General features: G+C 41.2%; 1 protein-coding gene and 1 pseudogene across 2 annotated transcripts in view; both read left to right on the top strand.

The window, feature by feature from the left end:
• The window catches only part of SNX24 (sorting nexin 24), a 171601-nt gene that overhangs the window by 57647 nt on the left and 86742 nt on the right, over positions 1-27212 (top strand). The gene's annotated exons all lie outside the window — the stretch shown is intronic.
• On the top strand, positions 12158-13131 carry LOC103244425 (small ribosomal subunit protein uS5 pseudogene; annotated as a pseudogene).

Genomic DNA, 27212 nt, shown 5'->3' with positions numbered 1-27212 from the left:
GTTCCTTCAACACTTAACTTGACTTTTTGCAAGGTGCTTATCTGACAATGATGAAGGAATGCGGTGAGCTCTTAACCTCCCACGACAGTGTATGCTCTTGTGGGGATAATCCTTAAAGGAGAGTCGGGGAAAGTTTTTCTTATTAGGACTGATTAAGTCACAGGTGGAAAACCAAGGACTTTAGTAGAACCAGTTTTAAAAATCTTGATCTCTCCCTTTTTTCCAGCTTTATTGAGGTATAAATGACACATAAATATCGTGTGTATTTAAGATGTGCAGTGTGGTCTGGATTTTTTTTGTTTGTTTTTTGAAACGGCGTCTCGCTCTCTTGCACAGGCTGGAGTGCAGTGGCGTGGTCAGGGATGACTGCTGCCTTGAACTCCCAGGCTTAAGCAATACTCCTGCCTCAGACTCCTGAGTAGCTGGGACCACAGGTGTGTGCTACCACACCCAGCTACTTTTTTTTTTTTTTGGAGATGAGGTCTCACTATGTTGCCCAGGCTGTGATGTTTTTGATAATACATATACAGTGTGAAATGATTACCACAATCAAGCTAATTAACATATCCATCACCTCACATAGTTACAATTTTGGAAGTGTGTGTAGCAGCAATTTTTAAAATGTGAACTATTAAACATTTTTTGTCACATCTAATTTTATTTTATTTTACTTTATGTTCTAGGGTACATGTGCACAATGTGCAGGTTTGTTACATATGTATACATGTGCCATGTTGGTGTGCTGCACCCATTAACTGGTCATTTACATTAGATATATCTCCTAATGCTATCCCTCCCCCGCCCCCACTCCCCAGCAGGCCCCGGTGTGCAATGTTCCCCTTCCTGTGTCCAAGTGATCTCATTGTTCAATTCCCACCTATGAGTGAGAACATGCGGTGTTTGGTTTTCTGTTCTTGTGATAGTTTGCTGAGAATGATGGTTTCCAGCTGCATCCATGTCCCTACAAAGTACATGAACTCATCTTTTTTATGGCTGCATAGTATTCCATGGTGTATATGTGCCACATTTTCTTAATCCAGTCTGTCATTGATGGTCATTTGGGCTGGTTCCAAGTCTTTGCTATTGTGAATAGTGCCGCAATAAACATATGTGTGCATGTGTCTTTATAGCAGCATGATTTATAATCCTTTGGGTATATACCCAGTAATGGGATGGCTGGGTCAAATGGTATTTCTAGTTCTAGATCCTTGAGAAATCGCCACACTGTCTTCCACAGTGGTTGAACTAGTTGACAGTCCCACCAGCAGTGTAAAAGTGTTCCTATTTCTCCACATCTTCTGCAGCACCTGTTGTTTCCTGACTTTTTAATGATTGCCATTCTAACTGGTGTGAGATGGTATCTCATTGTGGTTTTGTTCTTTGTTCTTTGTAGGTTCTGGATATTAGCCTTTTGTCAGATGAGTAGATTGCAAAAATTTTCTCCCATTCTATAGGTTGCCTGTTCACTCTGACGGTAGTTTCTTTTGCTGTGCAGAAACTCTTTAGTTTAATTAGATCCCATTTGTCAATTTTGGCTTTTGTTGCCATTGCTTTTGGTGTTTTAGACATGAAGTCTTTGCCTATGCCTATGTCCTGAATGGTATTGCCTAGGTTTTCTTCTAGAGTTTTTATGGTTTTAGGTCTAACATTTAAGTCACTAATTGATCTTGAATTAATTTTTGTATAAGGAGTAAGGAAGGGATCCAGTTTCAGCTTTCTACATATGGCTAGCCAGTTTTCCCAGCACCACTTATTAAATAGGGAATCCTTTCCCCATTTCTTGTTTTTGTCAGGTTTGTCAAAGATCAGATAGTTGTAGATGTGTGGTATTATTTCTGAGGGCTCTGTTCTGTTCCATTGGTTTATATCTCTGTTTTGGTACCAGTACCATGCTGTCTTGGTTACTGTAGCCTTGTAGTATAGTTTGAAGTCAGGTAGCGTGATGCCTCCAGCTTTGTTCTTTTGGCTTAGGATTGTCTTGGCAATGCGGGCTCTTTTTTGGTTCCATATGAACTTTAAAGTAATTTTTTCCAATTCTGTGAAGAAAGTCGTTGGTAGCTTAATGGGGATGGCATTGAATCTATAAATTACCTTGGGCAGTATGGCCATTTTCACGATATTGATTCTTCCTATCCATGAGCATGGAATGTTCTTCCATTTGTTTGTGTCCTCTTTTATTTCATTGAGCAGTGGTTTGTAGTTCTCCTTGAAGATGTCCTTCACATCCCTTGTAAGCTGGATTCCTAGGTATTTTATTCTCTTTGAAGCAGTTGTGAATGGGAGTTCATTTGTGATTTGGCTCTCTGTTTGTCTATTATTGGTGTATAAAAATGCTTGTGATTTTTGCACATTGATTTTGTATCCTGAGACTTTGCTGAAGTTGCTTATTGGCTTAAGGAGATTTTGGGCTGTGACAATGGAGTTTTCTAAATATACAATCATTTATCTGCAAACAGGGACAGTTTGACTTCTTTTCCTAGTTGAATACCCTTTATTTCTTTCTCTTGCCTGATTGTCCTGGCCAGAACTTCCAACGCTATGTTGAATAGGAGTGGTGAGAGAGGGCATCCCTGTCTTGTACAAGTTTTTAAGGGGAATGCTTCCCGTTTTGGCCCATTCAGTATGATATTGGCTGTTGGTTTGTAATAAATCGCTCTTATTATTTTGAGATACGTTCCATCAACACCAAATTTGTTGAGAATTTTTAGCATGAAGGGCCGTTGAATTTTGTCCTAGGCCTTTTCTGCATCTATTGAGATAATCATGTGGTTTTTGTCTTTGGTTCTGTTTATATGCTGGATTATGTTTATTGATTTGCATATGTTGAACCAGCCTTGCATCCCAGGGATGAAGCCCACTTGATCATGGTGGATAAGCTTTTTGATGTGCTGCTGGATTCGGTTTGCCACAATTTTATTGAGGATTTTTGCATCGATATTCATCAGGGATATTGGTCTAAAATTCTCTTTTTTTGTTGTGTCTCTGCCAGGCTTTGGTATCAGGATGATGTTGGCCTCATAAAATGAGTTAGGGAGGATTCCCTCTTTTTCTGTTAGTTGGAATAGTTTCAGAAGGAATGGCACCAGCTCCTCCTTATACCTCTGGTAGAATTTGGCTGTGAATCCGTCTAGTCCTGGACTTTTTTTGGTTGGTAGGCTATTAATTATTGCCTCAATTTCAGAGCCTGCTATTGGTCTATTCAGAGATTCAGCTTCTTCTTGGTTTAGTCCTGGGAGAGTGTAAGTGTCCAGGAAATTATCCATTTCTTCTAGGTTTCCTAGTTTATTTGCATAGAGGTGTTTATAGTATTCTCTGATGGTAGTTGGTATTTCTGTGGGGTCGGTGGTGATATCCCCTTTATCATTTTTTATTGCATATATTTGATTCTTCTCTCTTTTTTCTTCTTTATTAGTCTTGCTAGTGGTCTATCAATTTTGTTGATCCTTTCAAAAAACCAGCTCCTGGATTCATTGATTTTTTTGAAGGGTTTTTTGTGTCTCTGTCTCCTTCAGCTCTGCTCTGATCTTAGTTATTTCTTGCCTTCTGCTAGCTTTTGAATGCGTTTGCTCTTGCTTCTCTAGTTCTTTTAATTGTGATGTTAGGGTGTCAATTTTAGATCTTTCCTACTTTCTCTTGTGGGCATTTAGTGCTATAAATTTCCCTCTACACACTGCTTTAAATGTGTCCCAGAGATTCTGGTATGTTGTATCTTTGTTCTCATTGGTTTCAAAGAACATCTTTATTTCTGCCTTCATTTCTAATGTACCCCGTAGTCATTCAGGAGCAGGTTGTTCAGTTTCCATGTAGTTGAGCGGCTTTTATTGCATTTCTTAGTCCTGAGTTCTAGTTTGATAGCACTGTGGTCTGAGAGACAGTTTGTTGTAATTTCTGTTCTTTTACATTTGCTGAGGAGTGCTTTACTTCCAACTATGTGGTCAGTTTTGGAATAAGTGTGATGTGGTGCTGAGAAGAATGTATATTCTGTTAATTTGGGGTGGAGAGGTCTGTAGATGTCTATTAGTTCTGCTTGGTGCAGAGTTGAGTTCAATTCCTGGGTATCCTTGTTAACTTTCTGTCTCGTTGATTTGTCTAATGTTAACAGTGGGGTGTTAAAGTCTCCCATTATTATTGTGTGGGAGTCTAAGTCTCTTTGTAAGTCTCTAAGGACTCACTTTATGAATCTGGGTGCTTCTGTATTGGGTGCATATATATTTAGGATAGTTAGCTCTTCTTGTTGAATTGATCCCTTTACCATTATGTAATGGCCTTCTTTGTCTCTTTTGATCTTTGTTGGTTGAAAGTCTGTTTTATCAGAGACTAGGACTGCAACCCCTGCCTTTTTTTGTTTTCCATTTGCTTGGTAGATCTTCCTCCATCCCTTTATTTTGAGCCTATGTGTGTCTCTGCATGTGAGATGCGTCTCCTGAATACAGCAAACTGATGGGTCTTGACTCTTTATCCAATTTGCCAGTCTGTGTCTTTTAATTGGACCATTTAGTCCATTTACATTTAAGGTTAGTATTGTTATGTGTGAACTTGATCCTGTCATTATGATGTTAGCTGGTTATTTTGCTCGTTAGTTGCAGTTTCTTCCTAGCATCGATGGTCTTTACATTTTGGCATGTTTTTGCAATGGCTGGTACTGGTTTCCATGTTCAGTGCTTCCTTCTTTTAAAGTTTTTTAAAAAAATATTTAGAATGGAGAACATGCAGGTCTGTGCATTGGATATTAAATTCAAATTTTGGTTCTGTATGGCCATGTAAAAATGGTGTGGTATAGAAAACATAACTGAAGGCCTGGTGTAGTGGCTCACCTGTAATCCCAGTGCTTTGGGAGGCCAAGACAGGAGGATCTGCTTAAGGCTAGGAGTTTGAGACCAGCCTGGGCAGTGTAGTAAGACCCCATCTCTACAAAAAATATAAAAAATTGGCCAGGTATGGTGGCACACACCTATAGTCCCAGCTGCTTGGGAGGCTGAGGTGGAAGGATTGCTTGAGCCTGCGAGGTCAAGGCTGTAGTGAGCTGAGATCATACTACTACACTCCAGCCTGGGCGACAGAGTGAAAGTTCAGTTTCCAAAAATAAAAAAAAGAAAGAAAACAACTAGGGAAAGGATAAAATGTTTTTAAAGAACTAAGAGCCAAAAATTTATTCAGTTATCATTCTAAGTAATGTTCCTTTTTCAGAGGCAAAAATGATTTATGTCTCTTGAAAAGGCAAAATATGGCCGGGTGCGGTGACTTGCATCTATAATCCCAGCACTTTGGGAGGCCGAGGCAGGTCGATCACTTGAGGTCAGGAATTCAAGACCAACCTGGCCAACATGGTGAAACCCTGTCTCTAGTAAAAATACAAAAATTAGCTGAGTGTGGTGGCGCATGCCTGTAATCCCAGCAACTCAGGAGGCTGAGGCAGGAGAATTGCTTGAACCTGAAAGGCAGAGGTGACAGTGAGCCAAGATTGCACCATTGTACTCCAGCCTGGGTGACAAGAGCAAAACTCCATCTCAAAAAAAAAAAAAAAAAAAGCAAAATATTGCTAGTATTTATGATGAAGAACTATTGCATCATACCTAGGTTTTGGATCTCTTGAAATATAGCTTGTTTTCTTTTTATTAAGTATTTATTTGTTTCTACTTTATGCGTTGATGGTGGGGGACAATAAGGAGAATGTAGAAGATTTATAAAATGCAGTATCTTTCTTGAAATTTATAGGCTACATGAAGAGATTGCAGTTAAACAACAATGAAAACAAGGGTATGGTTAGGGACAAAACACAAGGATATAATAAATATTCTAGGAATTTAGGAATGATGAGCCAGGTCCAGCGGGACTGGTATGCAGGAAGTATTTGGGCATCCCATTTATTGCCTAAGTCCTGGACACTGTTGCCCTGCTGCTCCCTTTGTTCCATACACTTGCTCCCATTGAAGGTTTACTTGTCCCCTCACTCTTTTGACTTTTGTCTCCTGTCATTGCCCCCTTAGACTTTACAGATTCATCTTACAGGATCTTGACCCTCCATTCTCTCCTTTGGATGTATCATACACACATGTTCTACCTGACCTTGGACTTAAGGTAATACCAGAGGTGCCCAGTAGATGCCTGGTCCTAGGGTCCTCCTCCACAGCTGCCCATTTGGAATCACTCTGCTCTGACTTGCTTCTTACTGGATGTCTGCCCCTGGACATCCTGTAGTAGAACATCCTAATTTTGGGATGTCCCAAAACTGATTGCATTATCTCCATTCCATCTTTCTCTTCCATAAACAAACAATATTATTTTGTCTTCTATATCTTTATGAGTCTGAGCCTGAGCTTCACTATCTGCCCAGTTTCCCAACATAAAACAGGAGAACAGTCATTGTCTGTCCCTCATCTGGGCATTCGGCTCTTCACCTGTAATGTCTGTGGCCTCTGGCCCCTGCTCACACTCCTCCTTGTTCACCCACCTTCCCTGTGTACTCATGGTGGAAGTGCCACTCACTCTTCTCATAGGCTGTCTCCTGCTGTGTCTCTCCATACCTCTTTTGAGTTTGCCTTTCTGAATATTTCTACTGCCTCTTGGCTCTCTATAGCCTGCAGGTCAGACTTGTAGGTGTAGTGTAGTGCTGAACCCCTTTCGATTCCAGTGGGAATGGCACCAGGTTCAAGAGGCTGAAGAAGAGATGCAGAGCCAACAAAGGAGACATGGGGTTTTATTGTTTACATACAGGGGAAATGAAAGAGGACCAGGGAAGATAACCACACAGCCCAGTGCAGGGAGCTGGGCAGGAAAACCACAACCCCTTGCAAAAAGCATGCAGTTTATATAGCATTTCCACTTAACACCTCCCCTCTAACAACCTCCACCTGGCAATCTTCATTCCACATGAAACTCAGGGCCTCAATTCTCTGTACACCTTATGTTCTATGGGAGGGGATGGAGGCTCAGATGTTCCTTACAGACAAGGAACAGAATCTTCATATTGGCCACTACTGGATTCCCTAGCCCAGTACACACATTCAGGTGTGTGTGCTATACAGGGTCATCCTCAGGGTGACCCTGTCATGCTTAAGTTATTGCTATCAGGTGTATTTACCATGCATATGGTTAAAAAGAGCCCTTTCCCCGTCTTGTCCCAGCTTACCTCTTTAACCTTCTTTTAGCCAGTTAAATTCCCCTCCTTTTGATGACTGTCTTCCCCCAGACTCAACCAAGTTTCAACTCATATTAGTCTGCCATTGTTGCACAGATATATCATTGCAATTCTGGAACTGTATCTTTCTACTTATTGTTCCCTAGACTTGAGGCATCCCCAGCCTCTTCAGTCTCATTTTCACCCTGTACACAGAGAACCCAATACTCCACTCAGACACATGCATTTCTGTGAATCATTGCCTAAATGTCCCAGACAGAGGTGGTTGCACTCTCCTTTGCACTTTTTTTTTTTTTTTTTTTGGATACAGGGTCTTAGTCTGTCAACCAGGCTGGATTGCAGTGGCATGATTATGGCTCACTGCAGCCTTGACTTCCCCAGGCTCAGATGATCCTCCCACCTCGGACTCCCTAGTCACTGGGACAACAGGCATGCGCCACCACACCTGGCTAATTTTTGTATTATTATTATTTTTTAATAGAGACAGGGTTTCTCCATGTTGCCCAAGCTGGTCTTGAACTCCTGGGCTCAAGTGATCCACTTGCCTCAGCCTTTCAAGGTATTAGGATTACAGGGCTGAGCCACAGTACCTGGCCTCCTCTGCACTTTTAATGTACCATGTTTATGTTTCTTTTATATGAACTTTTGCACTGTGTTTTGGCCAGCGAACAGGTCTTTCCCTCCACTGGTCTGTGAAGTCTGACTGACCTGCAAATTATGCTTTATGCATCTAATTATCTCCTGTGGACTGAGCACCTGCACACTGCTCAGCTCATCTTTGTTACATGAATGAAGGCCCATGTTGAATGGAGTTTTAAAACCTGGAAAGTTTTTGCCATGTGCTTAATACTGAGTTTTGTTTCCTAATTAACCTGAAGTTTTGGTTTACTGTGGTGTATCTATTCCATGCTCCTGTAATTTAAAGCATAATTGCTGCATGAATCTGTTTGAGAAGGGTATGTTTGAAGCTTTGATACATTTTTATACTTTTGATAAGCTTTTGATACATTTATGATGTAACAAAGCCCTTCTATTGGTGGATTCCTTTCTAATTAAAATACTCTATTTACAGATTTATTCTAAGTCTCTTCCTAGGTACACAATATGTTCCAGTAATTACATTAAATGATACATAAATATAATACATATTAATATTAAAAACATAAATGTGTGTTATGTCTAATTGGTCCTATGGTTAAATGGCACAGTAAGGACAGGAGACCTTATATTTTTTTGCAGCTTTATAAATTCTTGGGTTCTGTGGGTTAGGTTTAACATAGTTTTAGACCCTAGAGCAAGAGAAGCTTGAGAATGATAGATTGTTGAAGTAAAGCAGTTACCTAGCGGAATACCTAGCCTTTTTTTTTTTTTTTTTTTTCTGAGACAGAGTTTCTCACTCTTATTGCCCAGGCTGGAGTGCAATGGCACAATCTCAGCTCGCTGCAACCTCCGCCCCCTGAGTTCAAGGGATTCTCCTGCCTCAGCCTCCCAAGTAGCTGGGATTACAGACATGCGCCACCACACCCTGCTAACTTTTGTATTTCTAGTAGAGACGAGGTTTCTCCATGTTGACCAGGCTGGTCTCAAACTCCCAACCTCAGGTGATCCGCCGGCCTCGGCCTCGCAAAGTGCTGGGATTACAGGTGTGAGCCACCACTTCCAGCCTTTTTATCTTTTTTTAAATTATTATTTTCTTTGTTTATATCTAGTCTTTTAAAAATTATTTTTTAATTATTTTAAGTTCTTTAAATGTCTAGCCTTTTCTACAAATCTATAATTACATGATCCCAATATTTAAAAATGTTTCTTATAGTTACAGCTTTTTCTGTATTTTATAGACTCATTAATAATTTACATGATCATCAGATAATTCAGCTTAATATGTCTTATGCTATTCAGTATGCTGTTAAAGTTAACTCTGGCCAAAGGAACATGTCAACTAAGAAAACTAAACGTTTCACATTAATAATAAATCTGAGATTAATTGTTCTTTTGGCTTTCACTTAAACTCCATGGAGTTTAACTGGAAAAAAAAAATGCCACCACTTTAGACCCATGTGAAAGGAAGACAGCCTGATGCTCGAGACCTGTTTGGAGCAGCCGTCTGGCATTTCCCCACTCATGAGCCACCACACACAGTCAGCTTCTAGCAGGCCTGGTGTGGGTGTTTCCCAGGAGACATTTTAAGTAAATGTATAAGAACATAGATGTGTCCATTCAGAAAAGTTCTTCCAAGTCTTTAATGTCCTCAGTGAAAGTATGTTAGAATGTATTGTGTTTTTATAACCCACACTCCGGCTGTGTAGATGTGAAACAAGACTAAATAGGCATATTTGACTTTACAGGTTTTGTGGGTGGGGTGCGGGGGGTAGGTAAGCATCCTGATTCCATCCTGAGGTTATCAGCTACGGGTAGAGAATGGAGTGAAGTGGGAGACTGGGTGGTGGGAGGAGGGAAGGGGTATGTGGGACGATTAGTATCTGACAGTTGGTTCATTCTATCAGCGCACCCTGAGAGGTCCCATCACTCCTGAGCAGAAGCCTGTGATTTTGGGTCTTCACGGTATTGATCATAGGTGGCCTGCCTCAGCCACTCATTCAGGAGGCTTAGGAAATACAGGCACTACTGCTTAACTGCATCCAAAAAATTTATACAGGTTGAGCATCCCAAATTCAAAACTTTTTGAGTGCTAACATGATGCTCAAAGGAAATGCTCACTGGAGTATTTCGGATTTCAGATTTTCAAATTTGGGATACTCAACCAGTAAGTATGATACAAATACTAAATCTGGAACACTTCTGGCCCCAAGCAATTCGGATAAAGGATATTCAGCCTGTAATAACCCTAGCAACACCTGATTGGAGATCTGTCCAGACTTCCTAAGCACTAGTTCAAGATCCTCCTCTCTTTCCAACTCAGGTATAACTTCCATCTGTAAGAGCAGGTTTATAATTATAGGTTGCAGATTTAGAGATACTACTTGGGAACTCAAATTTAAATGATTTTCACCTGACCCTGACCATTTACTACCTTCCTGGTTGAACTCAGTCTTACCAGGTTTATAGTAATCCATTGAGTTGTGGATGTCTTAGGATTAATCATTCAGCCACAGTTAAGTACCTACTATCTAGTAAAGTCTTAAATAGACACTGGAGGCAGAATAACAGCCAAGAGTCAGGTGGAGGATATGTATATCAATAAATACATATAAAACAACCACAGGCACTTCAGGCATATACGGAGGCCTCTAAGACCACAGAACCTGCAGGTAGTGAAGTGTTCCTTTGCATTCTTAGGGTGACCATACAACTTGGCATCCAAACTGAAATGTTTTTGAAAGTACAAAGTGGTAGTATTGAGATTTGTGCTGGGATAACAGCAGTAGACTTGGGCTGTCTGGGAACAGCCAGGGCGGTGGTCACCTCTCCACTTAGCACCCCATACCTGGCTCACTCTGGGTTTCCACCATGCTGCCCTCCTGTCTGTCACTGTACAGACACCTTAAAAGATTGTGTTTAATGGTTGTCATGTGCCTTATTGTGAGTACAGCATAGTGAATCTGATTTGAATCAATTTTTTTGTTTCCAGATAGGCCTACAACAGAAAGTGTACGAAGTGAAAGTATCTGGAACTTGACATGCATAATCTCATTTACTTCTCAGAGCAGTTCTTTAGGGTTTATGTGCTGTTGGTATTTCCTTTTTGAGTGAAGTTTTGCCCTTGTTTGCCCAGGCTAGAGTGCAGTGGCGCGATCTCGGCTCACTGCAACCTCTGCCTCCCAGTTCAAGTGATTCTTGTGCCTCAGCCGCCTGAGTAGCTAGGGTTACAGGCGCACACCACCATTCCCGGTTAATTTTGTATGTTTAGTAGAGATGGGGTTTCACCATGTTGCCCAGGCTGGTCTTGAACTCCTGACCTCAGGTGATCCGCCCGCCTCGGCCTCCCAAAGTGCTGGGATTACAAGCATGAGCCACTGCACCTGGCCTACAGTATTTCTTTTTACAGTTGAGAGGATAGTGAGGCACACAGAGGTGAAGTAACTTGCTGGGGGCTACACAGTAAGCAGCAGGAGCGGGATTGGAGCAGAGCCCCAGCTGCGTGACTCTAGCCCCTGCTCATGCAGCTTCCTCTGCTTGTGTTCTCTGGGTTTGGCTACAGGCCACCAGTGCCACAGGAGATGATTTAAGTGGTGCCTAGACATTGAATAACATTGACTCAAAAAGGAGAACGTTATTCCCTTTTCACTTATCTTTTAATCCTATGTCATTTTCTCCACCACCCTAAACAATTCTCCAAGAACTTTAACTTGGCTTTACTTTGCTAATCTCTCTAAGGAAGAAGGAGTAACTTCAGGCTCCAAACCTTAAACAAGAAATGTAATTTTAAAATGAGTATTTCACTTTTATACTCACTTTCTATTTATAGCAAGTGATACTGGCTTCTCATATCTATTTGTGACATAAAGTTTTCTTTAAATCTTATTGAAGTAAAAAGTCTATTAGAAAAAAAATCAAGTCCAGATAGGATGCAGATGTGGCCAAGTTGTGAAGGTAGTGTGGGAATTTGTAATTTGGAGGAACACTCCCTCCTCAAGGGAGGAATTAAAGAGTAGAGATAAAAGCCAGACAGCCCTCAGGGTAAAGTTTTAGCATTCTTTCACCTAGGAATCAGGGGGCTGGTAATTCTGTCCCATTTGCTGCCTTTTCCTTTTCTTCTGTTTGAGAAGTCACATGACAAAATATTAAGAGTCTGTCTGACTTAATGATCTCTATTCCAGACGTGTACTAATTTGTAATTTTGCGGTCATTTATCTACACTGGCAATGGAAATGGGAAGTAGTTGAAATTGTTATCTTTATAACTGAAGGGAACAATTTGTATGCAGAGGGGCTTAATCTGGTATCTTAGTTCTTAGAAACACCTAAATTCTCCTGTTTGTAAGTAAAATTCAACTGTGTCTCAAGTTATCAATTTTTATTTTCCTGACAATGGCACAAGAATTAAAAATCTCCTTCTTCTCCGAGAGAACGCCAAATGGCGGATGACGCCGGTGCAGCGGGGGGGCCCGGAGGGCCTGGTGGCCCTGGGATGGGGAACCGCGGTGGCTTCCGCGGAGGTTTGGGCAGTGGCATCCGGAGCCAGGGTCGCGGCCGTGGACGGGGCCGGGGCCAGGGCCGGGGCCGAGGCCGAGGCCGCGGAGCTCGCGGAGGCAAGGCCGAGGATAAGGAGTGGATGCCCGTCACCAAGCTGGGCCGTTTGGTCAAGGACATGAAGATCAAGTCCCTTGAGGAGATCTACCTCTTCTCCTTGCCCATTAAGGAATCTGAGATCATTGACTTTTTCTTGGGGCCTCTCTCAAAGATCAGGTTTTGAAGATTATGCCGGTGCAGAAGCAGACCCGTGCTGGCCAGCACACCAGGTTCAAGGCGTTTGTTGCTATCGGGGACTACAATGGCCACGTCGGCCTGGGTGTTAAGTGCTCCAAGGAGGTGGCCACTGCCATCCGTGGGGCCATCATCTTGGCCAAACTCTCCATTGTCCCCGTGCGCAGAGGCTACTGGGGGAACAAGATCGGCAAGCCCCACACCATCCCTTGCAAGGTGACAGGCCGCTGCGGCTCTGTGCTGGTGCGCCTCATCCCTGCACCCAGGGGCACTGGCATCGTCTCAGCGCCTGTGCCCAAGAAGCTGCTCATGATGGCTGGTATCGATGACTGCTACACCTCAGCCCGGGGCTGCACTGCCACCCTGGGCAACTTCGCCAAGGCCACCTTTGATGCCATCTCTAAGACCTACAGCTACCTGACCCCTGACCTCTGGAAGGAGACTGTGTTTACCAAGTCTCCCTATCAGGAATTCACTGACCACCTTGTCAAGACCCACACCAGGGTCTCCGTGCAGCGGACCCAGGCTCCAGCTGTGGCTACAACATAGGGTTTTTATACAAGAAAAATAAAGTGAATTAAGCCTGTTACTAAAAAAAAAAAAAAAAAAAAAAAAAATCTATTGAAACTTCTTAACACTGTGGTATAAAATTTTAACTTAAAAGTATAACTGGGCAGTTATAACTCACTGAATGGTATTTTTTTTTTTTTTTTTCATTTTAAGGACAGCACAATTAGATTTTGGTAAGATTGAGACTTCAGTGTCTTCTGGTATATTTGTCAGGACAGATTCACAAGTAGTTTGCAAGTGTTCATGAACAAATCAGGTTAGTAATACATTGAAACCAGCACAAATAGATTGTCCTCATCACTGCATAGACAAAACAGTCAGGAGATGGGTTTGGTACTGTAAGCACAAGTGGCATGATATAATGAAGTTGTATTCCATTAAGCTCTTGTGTACGGGGAGCAAAATGTCATCACCTGAATGTGGCTGCATTTCTGTGATACAACCTCATCTGTTCCGTCAACTAGTTTTGCTCTGATCAATAAGCAGTTTTCTGTGGCCTTTCACTGCTGTCAGATGTCATTGAGTGATGTAAATGCACGTCAGAAACTAGAAACTTGACAGCTCACCCAGAGAGGGAAGGGAGAGAGGAGAGGGAAATCACTACAATAGACATGGTTGACAGCTGACATCTCCTCAGGGTAACTGATTGGATACTGTAGCAGCCGGCACTTTTCCCATATAAACTCGAAGAAAAATGATCCTGTTATGTGTAAAATACAGTGCAGATGTTTTAAAATAACATAAGGGAAAAATTATTCTTGTAAACTGTAGCATAGTGACTATATAGATTGTATAAAATATAAAAAATAATTAGTTGCTGTTAGTTTTTGAGTAAGAACAATTAAGGCAGATGAAAATATTGTATTTCTACCCATTTTTTCCAATACGCACTGCCAGAACTATACTTAGGAAAGTTTGTCAGTGAAGAAAGAAATGTAGCCTTAAAGACATTTATTATAACAGTATTCATGCAATAGAATATTATGTAGCAGTAAAAGGAAGAAGAGGACTGTTTTTATGTCCTGATATGGGAAGATCATCAGGGTCTACTGCTGAGTGAAAAAGCAAGAGGTGGAACAGAATGTCCTGTGCTGCCTTTTGTGTTGAAGGGAAGGACTTAAGACTGACTCTGTTCAAATGTGCATGTAGCAACGCTGAAAGGATCTTACGGTGAGCACTTGAGTGGGGAGTGAAGCGTTGGGACTTGCCCTAAGAAAGGTTGTGATTGCAAGACCGACTTCACTGTGTATCTTTTGTTTTTTTCTTTTTAAACCATATGACTGTATTACCTATTCAGGATACTGTTTTAAAAAGGCATGCATTTATTCCACATGTGATAACTTGATGAAAAATATAGCATTGTTACATTAACAAGGGACTCACAGTCTCAGAGTACTCTGGTTAGACTCTTCATTACCAAAGCTAAAAAGGCATTCAGATACGTTAGAATGAAGGGTTTTGAAATCTCATTAAATGCTAGTTTAAATGATTTTATTGTCATTGATTAAGATTCAGGGACACTTAGACATAGTACCTATTGCTTAGTCTATGTCAGATACCATACTCTGCTTTATAAATGTTAACTTACTTAAGTCCTCACGGAGTAAGTGTTACTGTCTCTATTTAACATGTGGAAAAACAGATGCTCAAAGAGTTTAAAACCTTACTGTAGGTCATACAGCCAGTATGTGGGAAAGTTGGAATTTGAATCTAGGTTTTCAGTCTCCAAAGATAAGTCGAGGGTCTGAGTATTAGAGTGGAAAGAGCTGTAACTGACAGGAACAAGCACCCAAGCATGTGTATACTCATGAGGACAGCTGCCTTAACCTGGCCATGCCGTGAAGAGTAGAGGGCAGTGTTAAATCCCTGGAGTGGTTCATCACTGCCAGGCTTACCTATTAAGATGACTTCTTGGCACCGTCGGCGTTTCTTTGTAGCTCCCATTTTAGTCAGTTATGTGCTTACCATTGGCCAATCTGTCTATCCCTGAGCTTTTCATGGGGCAGAAACCATGTCTCTTTTGCTGCCCACTCAGCCCCAGCTCAGAGTCTGATGCAGGGAAGGTGCTTAATAAATACTTGCTGAAGGAATGCACCATTACTACAGGCAGATCTTGTAGTAATGACAAGATTACATTTCACTGGTGTGGTTATCTTTCACAAACTACCTAATGGAATAATTCTTTGTAGTGCATACTTTTCACTAATGAGGAATGCAACTTTGAAGCCAGAGTAGATTGAGAGCTTGTAGGTTCAAGGCAGAAAGACATCAGTTTATTCTATAAATAGTGAACCATCACTTTACTATTAGGAGTAAAGTGGTAAAAGAAGAAGATTAGGAAGTTAGGAAGTTAAGACAATCACCAGAGATAAAGTTTACTTGGGGAAACATCATTGAAAAAAATCCAGTAGAACAAAGTTGCATTAGGACTTTAATCCTACCACTGTGGTGTTCAGGGTTTGTACGCTTTGCTGTGTGTCAGGACATCTTGAGACCTCAGCTCTCCAAGGTGAATCCGTTGGTCTACAGCCCAAGCTATTCTCTGTTCACAACCACCCCCTTCTCTACTGCCTTTTGTTTTCATTTTTACTTTTGAAATTCTTTTCCTCTTCATTTCAGGACCAATGTTATTAGAATATAGGGAATAGTTCAAAATTAGGGTCATCCCTACTGCTCCTCCAAAGGCCCAGCCTGAGGAAAGACAGGCTTTGATGAGTGAATTGAGAGAAGGAATTTAGGTGCGGATGTGGCTCTTTTAAAAATGAAGGCTCTGGGTTGGATGATGTCTGACCACTTTTCCTTTGGTCCAGTTGAGGTGGTGGTGGGAGGAAATGCTACTAACAGATGCAAGTTGAGTGTCCCTTATCCAAAATGCCTGGGACCAGAAATGTTTCAGATTTCAGGGTTTTTTAGACTTTGGAATATTTGCATTATACTTAGTGGCTGAGTGCCCCAAATCTGAAAATATGAAATCTGAAATGGTCTCAACTGTAATACCAAGTGCTGTTAACTCCACCACCTAATCATCTTTTAAAATTTGCCCACTTTCATCTTCTCCATCTCCATCATCACTCTCCCTCCCATTGCCCTGTCATCTCACCCTGGACTGCTATAATAACTTTCTACTCCATTTTCCCTATTCACCCTGAGCTCTCTAGAATTCATCATTTTGCAATCAGAAATATTTTTCATGGCCAGGTACTGTGGTTCATTCCTGTAAGCCCAGCAACTTGGGAGGCTGAGATAGGGTGATTGCTTTAGCCCAGGAGTCTGAGACCAGCCTGGACAACATAGCAAGTCCCCATCTCTACAAAAGAGAAAATAAATTAGCCAGGCCTGGTGATGTGCACCTGTAATCCCAGCTACTCAGGAGGCTGAGGTGGGAGGATTGCTTGAGCTCACGAGTTGGAGGCTGCAGTGAGCTATGATTACGTCACCATAGTCTAGCCTGGACAACAAAGCAGTTGTCTCTTTAAAAAAAATTTTTTTTTCATAGTGCATATCTGATCATGTCAGCTCCCACTTAAAAATCATTGAGTGGCTTCTCCTTTCTTGTAAGGTAAAGGCTGGTCTTTAGTGTGGCCTGTGAGGACCTCAGTGTGGTCTGCTCTCTGCCTACCTTAGCTGCTCTGGAGCCCTCCTGTGCCCTGAGCTCCAGTCCCACAGTCTCAGTTCCTCAGGTAATCTGTTTCTTTTGTTAAACTGACCTTTCCTCTTTGTCTTGTCCTCATATCCACCATCAACTTCCCCCAGGCTTCAGGCGTGTTTCATCATGGTCTCAGAGATTTAGCCCTGACTGGGCTCTCCTGTTTCATGCCCTCTCAGTAGTCTATCTTCTTCTCATAGCATGGCGAAGATGATTCATTGTGCCCTTAGTTCACTGAATTCCCATCCTGTAGCACATGTTTACACATAAAAGTGATCAATAATTTTTCAGTAAATAAATAAAGTAACCTGAGACCAGAAGTGAGAGTAAATGATCTATCCAAGATAGCATGGCCACTTAATATCAGAATGAAGACAAAACACACAGACTTTCCACTGTATCTGGTTTTTGTTTCATTATTAGTAGTCTGGGTCTGCATGGGAGACTTGTTCATTCTGATTGCATGAGGAAAATGTGCTTTTGACTCTGTTTCCAGGGAGACCTGGATCTCTGCTTTTTGTTTCCAGCCCTTCTGTGGAGTTGGTTCCTTCTGGTACATTTCCTTGGCCCCCTCTTAAGGTTTATCCTGGGGGGCCTGCTTTGTTCCATTGGCATCATAAAGCTAGAAGTTGAATGTTTCTCACTTTTCTTAATTCTTTAAAGTGACTATTTCGGATTTCGTGTTTATAATATTTTGTGCTTTTTTATCTTAGATGATTTTATTCTGAGCCTTGATCCTGATGCTTCCTTACCAAATACTTTAAGCTTGAACAGTGCATTTGGGACCTTTATTTTTAACATTCTGCATCCCAAATTCTGTGTTTGTTATTTCCATGGCTGATGACACCCCTGCCCTTACTGACTCACTTTAAAGGAAGAGGCTGTTTACTTAACAGTGGTGTGTTTTCTGTTTTCCCAAAATACAATCTCTGACCAGAGTCTGGGTTGAGTGGTAATCTTCCTTTACATAAGCTGCTTGGAAACTGTCAATTCAGCCTTATCTGGGGAGTGATTTGGGATGTGGGCTCATTATGCTTGCATGACATACTCCGTCATGGTCTTCTTTCTGAGCTCTAGACTGTTCAGAAAACTTCCTAGCTGGTTTTAATTCTGTTATTGAGATCTAGAAAACCTCACTACATTCCTTCTACTCATTTGTGCTGAAAGTATTTAAAGACTGGGCTGGGCGTGGTGGCTCACGCCTGTAATCCCAGCACTTTGGGAGGCCGAGGGGGACGGATCACGAGGTCAAGGGATCGAGACCATTCTGGCCAACATGGTGAAACCCCATCTCTACTAAAAATACAAAAATTAGCTGGATGTGGTGGTGTGCACCTGTAGTCAAGAGGCTGAGGCAGGAGAATAGCTTGAACCTGGGAGGTGGAGGTTGCAGTGAGCCGAGATTGTGCCACTGCACTCCAGCCTGGCAACAGAGTGAGACTTCATCTCAAAAAAAAAAAAAAAAAAAAAAAAAAAAAAGACTGCTCCTCAACATCTCTCCTTGCTTCTCAAATGCCAAAGGGGAAGCCGTATGGCCCTGCTCTGGCTTCTCCATTTGAAAAGACTCTATCTCATTTGACAATGAACTTCTTGAAACATGGCATCCAAACATGATTCTGTGTGGACCTGGTATACAGGTTTTTCACTTCTTTATGGAACCAAAAGAATAAACATGTTGTTTGCTTGCCTGGTTCTGTTCCCCACTTCTCCCCTTTTTCAGATTCAGTTGTCAAACATTCAAGAAGGAGGACCTGAAGAAAGCCACTGTGGTTTGGTTTTAAGTTTGCAGCTATATCTTCAAATTATGGTGGTGGTGATACGCATCATAAAATTTTAGGCCTTTGTGTAAGGACCCTGCCCAAAATCTGTTAGCACAGAAATCATAAAGCTGCATTCTTCATCTGTCAACTAAGTAAATATAAGATAGAATTATAAGTGGGTGCTCTAGCTTCATGGTGTTCAAGGTAAATAGTAGGCACTATTTAAAATAATGCTGGCCAGGCGCGGTGGCTCACGCCTGTAATCCCAGCATTTTGGGAGGCTGAGGTGGGTGGATCACGAGGTCAGGAGATCTAGACCATCCTGGCTAACATGGTGAAACCCCATCTCTACTAAAAATACAAAAAATTAGCCAGGCATGGTGGCGGGCGCCTGTAGTCCCAGCTACTCGGGAGGCTGAGGCAGGAGAATGGCATGAACCCGGGAGGCAGAGCTTGCAGTGAGCCGAGATCGTGCCACTGCACTCCAGCCTGGGCAACAGAGCGAGACTCCGTCTCAATAAATAAATAAATAAACAAAACAAAATAAAATAATGCCAACAGGCTGGGCCTGGTGGTTCTGACCTGTAATCCTAGAAATTTGGGAGGCCGAGGTGGGCAGATCACTGGAGGTCAGGAGTCATATTGGGGTTAGAGCTTCACCATGTGAATTGGGAGGTGGTGGTGATGGGGTGCATGGTTCAGATTATAACAGGGCAGTGGACCCCATACACAGAGTTTGTTCTTTGCCCAAGACCATTGTTAAGTGATCATATAATGAATACTCTCCTATTTGCCTGTAGTTTGAAGGCCAAATTATATAATTTGGATGACTACCAAGGGAGTTACACGCCCCGTGTACATGTACAGCTATTCCTTAGGACTTTTGGAAAGATAATTTACTTTATAACATTGGGTAATCATATTACCCAATGTTATTTCTTCATAAGTAATCATATTTACTTGTCTTTTCTTCTTTAGTAAGTTTTAAGCCTGTTGAAGCCTGTTGAAGCTGTGGATTAGAATTTGTATAATACCTTACTCTGTCCTGTGTCTAGTACAGAGCCTAGCATAGATTGGGAATTTAATAAATAATTTATAGACTTTTAGAGCTCAAAGAGTATGTGGTGACGATCTAATTTAACATTCTCATATTTATTGATAGAAAGAACAAAAAAAGAGATGCAGACAAGTTAGGTGGTTTACCAAAGTCACAGTCCTGAGAAAGAACAGAATGTGGCCTTTATGAAATGTAGTTTTCTACTCTTTATAACATACTGCACTGCCTTTGAATAAAGTTTAAATGAGGGCTAAAATGTGATTTAAGAGGGGATTCCCTATATGCTGTCTCTTAAACATGTCTCCCCATATACAAATTTAAGCGTGTGTATGTCTAATCTATATGAAAATTTATTTTATGCTCTTAGTGCAATTACAACTTTTTGTCGCTTATTAAGACTTCACAGATACAAACCAGTAGCTCAGTAATTGCTTTCTTGAATCTGCCTTTAATAATTACATTTAGTAAAGCTGTATCGAAAATTAGAAAGGCAGAGACTAATGGAAAACTAGATTTTTCACTGAATTAGAAAGCAAGACAATCCATATATTGACAACACTTCAAGTTGAAACAGATCAGGAAAACTGTTTTGGACTGTTTGTGCAAAGAGGCAAACCTGGCCTTGATGGGCAGTGGCGTCCACATTTTATGGAAGCAGAGAAACTCTAAGAGATTTCATGTAAATCGGCATATTGGGAAGAGAGAGTCCAGGTCTGATTTAGATAAAGTCATTTGAATCTTTTAAAGCCTGGAATTTCTCCTTGGTACTAGCAAAGAAGTAGAATATAAAGAATTGTGTTAATGAAGTGGAAATATCTTTGAATAAAAAAAAAGTACAAAACTCATTTAGGGGTCATATCTTGCAGTCAGAAAGAAATGTGTGCAGGAAAATTGTAGTAGTTTCTGTAGTAGTTGATGTGGTGTTTTGACTATAGCCAGAAAAATTAGTCATTTTAGTTTGTTTTTTGCATTTTAGAAAGCATATTAAAAAGATCCCAATGGTGGATTAACTCAGGATTTTTTACATATGAGGAAAATAATTAAAATATAATTACATTAATTGAAATAAACAAACAACACTGATGCCTCTTATTCACCTGTCAGAGACAGTGTGTTTTTGCACAGTAAGCCAGGAAACAGGCCAGGTAGCCTGCTGATACACCAGCTCCCCTCCCAAACCAGATGCTGGCTACACAGTTCACATGCATCAGGGCCCAACAAACTTCCCATACTGTGGAGGCACAGGGTTATAACAACTTTAGAAAAATGCCTTTAAAAGGGCCCAATGTATTTGTCACATTATCATGGATAGCTGAATTGTTCTAATAGTGTCCTGTTGAGCAAGTTCATCCTTTCCTAAGAATGAGGGCAGGTGCTTGCTTACAACGTTTAGAGGTAGGATGGTTTATGTGTCTCTCCAAGGCAAGAGGAAACATCTAGAAAGTAGAAAATTCAGATAGACAGTCATGTACAGACTTGATTGTCTTCTTTTTCAGGTCAAGGGAGAGAGAGGTATGAAAAGTTTGGAAAAGCCAGTAGGATGAGAAGGCATGTGAAATGAGCAGAGGCCATGTGGTCAAGCCTTTTTGAGAACTGTTGTCTGGCCAGATTAACTTGGAGTTTAAATTTGTTAGAGCTCTCTGATTTCACCATCAGAAATTACACAAAGCATAGAGAAGTAGGGTAGCATAAGTCAAGTAGAGGATAGGGTTATCCTGCCTTGAGAAGTGAATTTGCTGTTTGGTAAGAAAGATACGGACTAAGACAACAGAATCTGATCCTGGAAATATTATTTTGAATGGTACAGTAAGCATGCATGGTGCATTATGAATGAGTTAGCATTTGTTTATCCTGCACAGTATATAAAGTGTGGCACACAGTATGTGTATATGGCACCATCTCTACCTTACAGTGGAGTTGCAGAGCCATATACATGACAAAGCAATACACAGTTGTTATATACAAGTAGAATGCTAAGACTCTAGAAAACAATCTGGTCAACCCCCTCAAGTCCCCGAATGTTCTAGATGATGAACAGCCATAGAGCTGAGAAGTGATTTTCCTGTCTACATGGCTAATAAGTGTCCAAGAGGGATCTGGAACTCAGGTTTCTGCTTCACAGATATTTTTTCTAATTATAGAATGTTTTCACTCAAAAATTTAAAAAATGAGATATACATGTTCAATGCAGAAAAGTTGAGGGGAAAACATGAAATGTGCAAATAGGAAAAATTATGCATAATCCCTCTTAAACATTAACCTTTTTTTCTTTTTAGTAGAGACAGTATCTCACTGTGCTTCCCAGTCTCAAATTCCTAATCTCAAGTGATTTTCCTGCCTCAGCCTCCCAAAATGCTAGGATTACAGGCATGAGCCACCATGCCCAGTCAACATTGACATTTTTTTTCTCCCAGCATTTTTGGTAAAGAATATATATACACATACACACACATACATCACTATTATGCACATATATTTACTAAATAAAACAAAAATGTACTCTCTGTAGGCGGCTTTTTTTTTTTTTAAATTTTAACAAAAGCATATCTTTCCTACTCTCTGCTGTGTTTCAGTTGGATGTACTGTTTATCCCTGAGGGCCCAGCAGCTTGCCTCTCTGAAATGTTCTTACATGTCCATATTTGACACTGAGAATTTTAGTTTGTAAAAGGATAGCTTTGGCAAAGCCATGGTAAGGGATAAAGGGGTTGGTCACCTAGAGAGCAAATATTTGGAAAATAAAGGCACTAATCGTGGTTGGAGGTGTTAGTTCCTTATCTTGTGAACCATTTTTAGGAGCCCAGGAAAGATCTTACTCAAAAGTTTCTTTTAAGTCTATGTGTCCTGACTTGTGGAAAAATGCTTGGCAGAAGATCCACAGCTGTACTGTCTCTGTAAAGAAACACTATGGAGGGAAAGAAAAAAAAAAATCATATCCAGGTGATGTAGGGGATTTAGTTTTGAAAGTCTAATATGTGAAGCCTAGATGTAAGACTTGAAAAAAAGATTTCTTCCTACATTGGTAGTGATGTAAGAGTTTTCAGATGTTGGATGCTTTAGATTTAGCTCAGGCTCTTGGGAATGGCATGAATTAGAGCTTTGCGTTTTCAGTTTTTCTGTAGAGACCATATATGTCATATTACTAAGGGAAAGCAACCCATAGTAACAACAAAAACAAAACTTGCAGAATGGTTGTATTTTTGCAAGTCAACACCTTTTCTTGAATCCGTTGTTCTTTCTTTAAAGCAGTCAAACAAATTACCTGATTATGATATATCATGTAACTAGGAGAGTCTCTTTGTTTGGAGTAAAAGAAATCAATACAAGAAGCTCTTGGAATGGCCTTTTTCTCTCTCTCTCTTTAGTGGCTCCTTATGTATGGCTTTAGAAATGCTGATTCTACATGAAGAATGACAGTGATTCATGCTGAGGCCCAGCCTTGTTAGACTCCTAACTGCTCTCTGAAAATCTTTGACAGTGTTGGTTACATGTATCTAGAAGAGGTAGTAGTTGGTTTAATACAGAAACATAGTTGTAAATTTTTCATCAGATAAATTTAGTATTTAAAGCATAGTATTTAAAGTATCGGGCATTTTTTTTTGTGGGTTTTTTATTTTTATTTATTTATTTATTTATTTTTGAGACAGGGTCTCACTCTGTCGCCCAGGCTAGAGTGCAATGGTGCAATCTCAGCTCACTGCGACTTCTGCCCCCGGATTCAAGCAATTCTCCTGCCTCAGCCTCCCGAGTAGCTGGGATTACAGGCGCATGCCACATTGCCAGGCTGATTTTTGTATTTTTAGTATAGACAGGGTTTCACCATGTTTGCCACACTGGTCTTGAACTCTTGACATCAGGTGATCCGCCCACCTCAGCCTCCCAAAGTGCAGGGATTACAGGCGTGAGCCGCCTCGCCTGGCATTGGGCATTTTTTTTTTTTTTTTTAAGTAGGTTAACTTAAATTTAAAATAGGAATAAAAGCTATTCCTGGGTTCCGTGGTATAATTTCATATTTTGCAGTTGTCATTCTCTCAATGCTGCCTTCTCTGAGCAGTTTATTGAAAATTACAACCTTTCCCCTAGTGATCCTACTTTCTTTTACCTGGCTTTATTCTCCCCCTTCCCCATGCCAGGTAATCACTTTCTAAAATTTACTTTGTAAGTTTAGTTTTTATATTCATTATTTGTTTTCTGTCTCCCCTGCTGGAATGCAGATTTCATGAGGACAGAACTCTTTGTCATTTTACTTCAATGATAGACTTCAGACACCTTGAATAGGGTCTAGCACATGGCAGGTCTAGACATCTATCTATCTGTCTATCTGTATTTTTTTTTTAAGAAGAATTAAGCCAGGCACCATAGCTCAGTACCTGTAATCCCAGCATTTTCAGAGGCTAAGGCAAGCAGATCGCTTGAAGCCAAGAGTTCAAGACCAGCCTGGGCAACAATCAAGACCTCATCTCTACCAAAATATAAAAACTAAAAACAATTAGCCAGGCACAGTGGTATGTGCCTGTAGTCCCAGCTAATTGGGAAGCTGAGGCGGGAGTATAGCTTGAGCCCAGGAGCTCAGGGCTGCAGTGAGGTGTGATTACACCACTGCACTCCAGCCTAGGTGACAAAATGAGACCCCCTCTCTAAAACAAGTAAAAACTAAAAAAAAGAAGAATCAAAATTCTGAGTTTTGAAAGAGGACTGAGTATTCTGTGACCTTTAAGAGCTTGCTTTCTTCTTGTAAGTGGGGATTTTAAAACCATGAATTGATGCTCTCTGACACCTGTTCATAGAACAGAAAAAGTTTCTTTCTATGAGGAGGGCCCTTAATTGTAGTAGACTTCACAAAATGGCCTGCGTTCTTTCACAGGCACAGAGTTTGTCCCTCTCCACTTCTTTTCTCATCTTTCAGAGCCCAGCTGCAGAGCTTTGAACCTGGCAGATGTTGTTCCCAAGCAACCTTCCCTTCCTGGGGTCTAAAAAGGACCATAAGTTCAGCCTTGAAAGAATACAGGTGAATCTTGGATCTCATCTTCCTGATGCCCATAGAAAGGAGCCCCCAACTCATCAAGAATGAACCAAGAAATTTGCAGCCACCCGAGCTTACGCTTTACATTTCTTTTGGTTAAAAAAAATAATTATTCATCCATTCATCCATCATGTGTGTGTGTGAGAGACAGAAAACACTTTTAAAGTTTTTGATCTTTTGAATTACATAGGTTTTTAATGAGAATGTGGTATTTTTAGAAATAAGCATAGCATATCATAGTACTTCATGGTATGTGGAAGACATGATGGCTATTAATTGCTTTGGATTCCATTTTGATTTCTGAGAAAGCAAATAATACAGTCGTCCCCCCTTATCCTCAGGTGTTATGTTCAAAGACCTCCAGTGGATGGCTGAAACTATGGTTAGTACTAAACCTTATATGTGCTATGTTTTTTCCTATATATACACATCTGTGATAAAGTTTAATTTATAAATTAGGCACAGTAAGAGATTAACAAGAATATTATAACAATAAAATAAAAAATTATAACAATACACCAACATCACTTCTCCTGTGACTTGGACCATTATTAAGTCAAATAAAAGTTCCTTGAGCACAAGCACTGCAGCACTGCAACAGTTGATCTGATAACTGAGCTCCTACAGCTAGTTAAGTGACTAATGGATGGGGGTGCAGACGGTGTAAAGCTGCCAGAAAAAGGGAGGGTTCATGTGCCAGCTGCGACCAGGCAAGACACCACCATGGGACAGTGTGAGATTTCACCACTCTACTCAGTGCAATGTGCAATTTAAAACCTACAAGTTGTTTATTTCTGGAATTTTTCATTTCATATTTTCAGACCATAGTTGACCATGAATAACTGAGATCACTACTATATTCAGGAGGATAATAGAATGCATTGAGCACCAGTTATGTGCCAGGCTAGGTGCTGAGGGTTTTATATATCTTGTCTTATTTATTTACTCCATCACCAGACCTAAGAAAGTAAGCATTATCATCTCTATTTTACATATGAGGAAACTAAGGCTTAAAGTTGATAAGCAACATCTGTAAGGAAATATAGCCAGGAAGCAGCAGATCTGGGTGTCGGGTGTGTCTAAGTTCAGACTGGTGCTCTTTCTACCATATCATGTAGCTTCTTAGAATAGCACTAATTATTAAGACTGGTAGTTTCTTATTGATAAAAGGCCTGGCCTTCCTTCCCCCTTCTCTTCCCTTCCTCTCTTCCCTTTCCCTTCCCTCCCCTTTCTCCCCTCTTTCCCTTTCATTTCGCCTCCCCTTCTCCTTCTCTTCCCTCCTCCTTCCACCCCCCTCCCCCTTCCCTTTTCCTCCCCTTCCCTCTTCTCCTTCCCTCCTTCTTCCCCTTTCCTCAGGCTTCTCCATTCTTCCCCCTGCCCCTCCCATCCTCCTCCCATCCTTCTTCCCCCTCCCATTTCCTTCCCCTCCCCCTTCCCTCTCTCTTCTTTTTCTCTCTCCTCCTCCTTCCTCCCCCTCCCCCTTCCCTCCCTCTTCTTTTTCTCTCTCCTCCTCCTTCCTCCCCCTCCCCCTCCCCCTTCTCCTTTCCTTCTGAGTGAGGTGGCATGATCATGGCTCACTGCAGCCTCAACCCCCTGGGCTCAAGTGATGAACGCCCTGGACTCAAGCTCCCTGGGCTCCCTCGAACTCCAGAGTAGCTGGGACCTCAGGCACGTGCCACCATACCCAGCTAATTTTTAAAAATTATTATTTGTAGAAATGAGGTCTCCCTATATTGCCCATCTGGTCTTGAAACCCTGGGCTCAAGTGATCCTCCTGCTTTGTCCTCCCAAACTGCTGGGATTAGAGATGTGAGCCACTGTGCCAGGCCTTGGTCTTCATTTTCATAGCTTTCGGGCTCTCATGTACAGTCTTCTTTTGACTATTTACAACTGCCTTTCTATAAGAAACCCTATCTTATATTGCATAGTCTGCCTCTATTATGTCTAACTTATTGGTTGTTCTAACAAAAATAACTCATTTTACCCTTTCCACTATTAGATTACTGAACTGGACTGAAGTTTATACATATTCTTCCCAATTTGTTGTCCAGCTGTCAACTACCTGCTCACCTTTTCTTCTCTTCCTTCCTTATTTTTCATGGATTCAACCTGCTGTGTTGCAAGGTAATGTTTAAGGCAGTGAGGATGTTAACAGTGAACAAAACAGATGAAGTTCCTATCATTATGGAGCTTATAATTTATTAGACAGACAGTCAGCCAACCAACAAGCAAACATTGTATGTGCGTGGTGTGTGTATGTGTGTATGTATGTTTGTGTGTGTATGTGCGCACACACCAGACCATGGTAAATGCACAGAAGAAAACTAAGCCAGGTCTGGGGATAGAGAATGATGGGAGCTAGTTGCTGTTTTAGATCAGGTGGGTAGATAACACCTCTCTGAAAAGGTCACCTGGAACAACAATTGAACAGAATGAGGGAGAAGCTTTCTAGGTAGAGAAAAAAGCATTCAAAAGCCTATTATAGGTGGCAGTGAGGAAATGTGCCTGTTATAGTTGCGGGTGAGGAGACTGGTGTGGCTGGACCAGGGTGAGTGAGAGGGAAGTAGGAAGTGAGGAAGGATCTGCCAGAGGGTTGAAAAGGGCCACTTTGGCTGCTGTGAAATACAGATTGCTG

The sequence above is a fragment of the Chlorocebus sabaeus genome, chromosome 23, assembly GCF_047675955.1.
Source record: "Chlorocebus sabaeus isolate Y175 chromosome 23, mChlSab1.0.hap1, whole genome shotgun sequence".
Lineage (NCBI taxonomy): Eukaryota > Metazoa > Chordata > Mammalia > Primates > Cercopithecidae > Chlorocebus > Chlorocebus sabaeus.
This window is presented reverse-complemented; position numbering and strand designations above follow the sequence as displayed.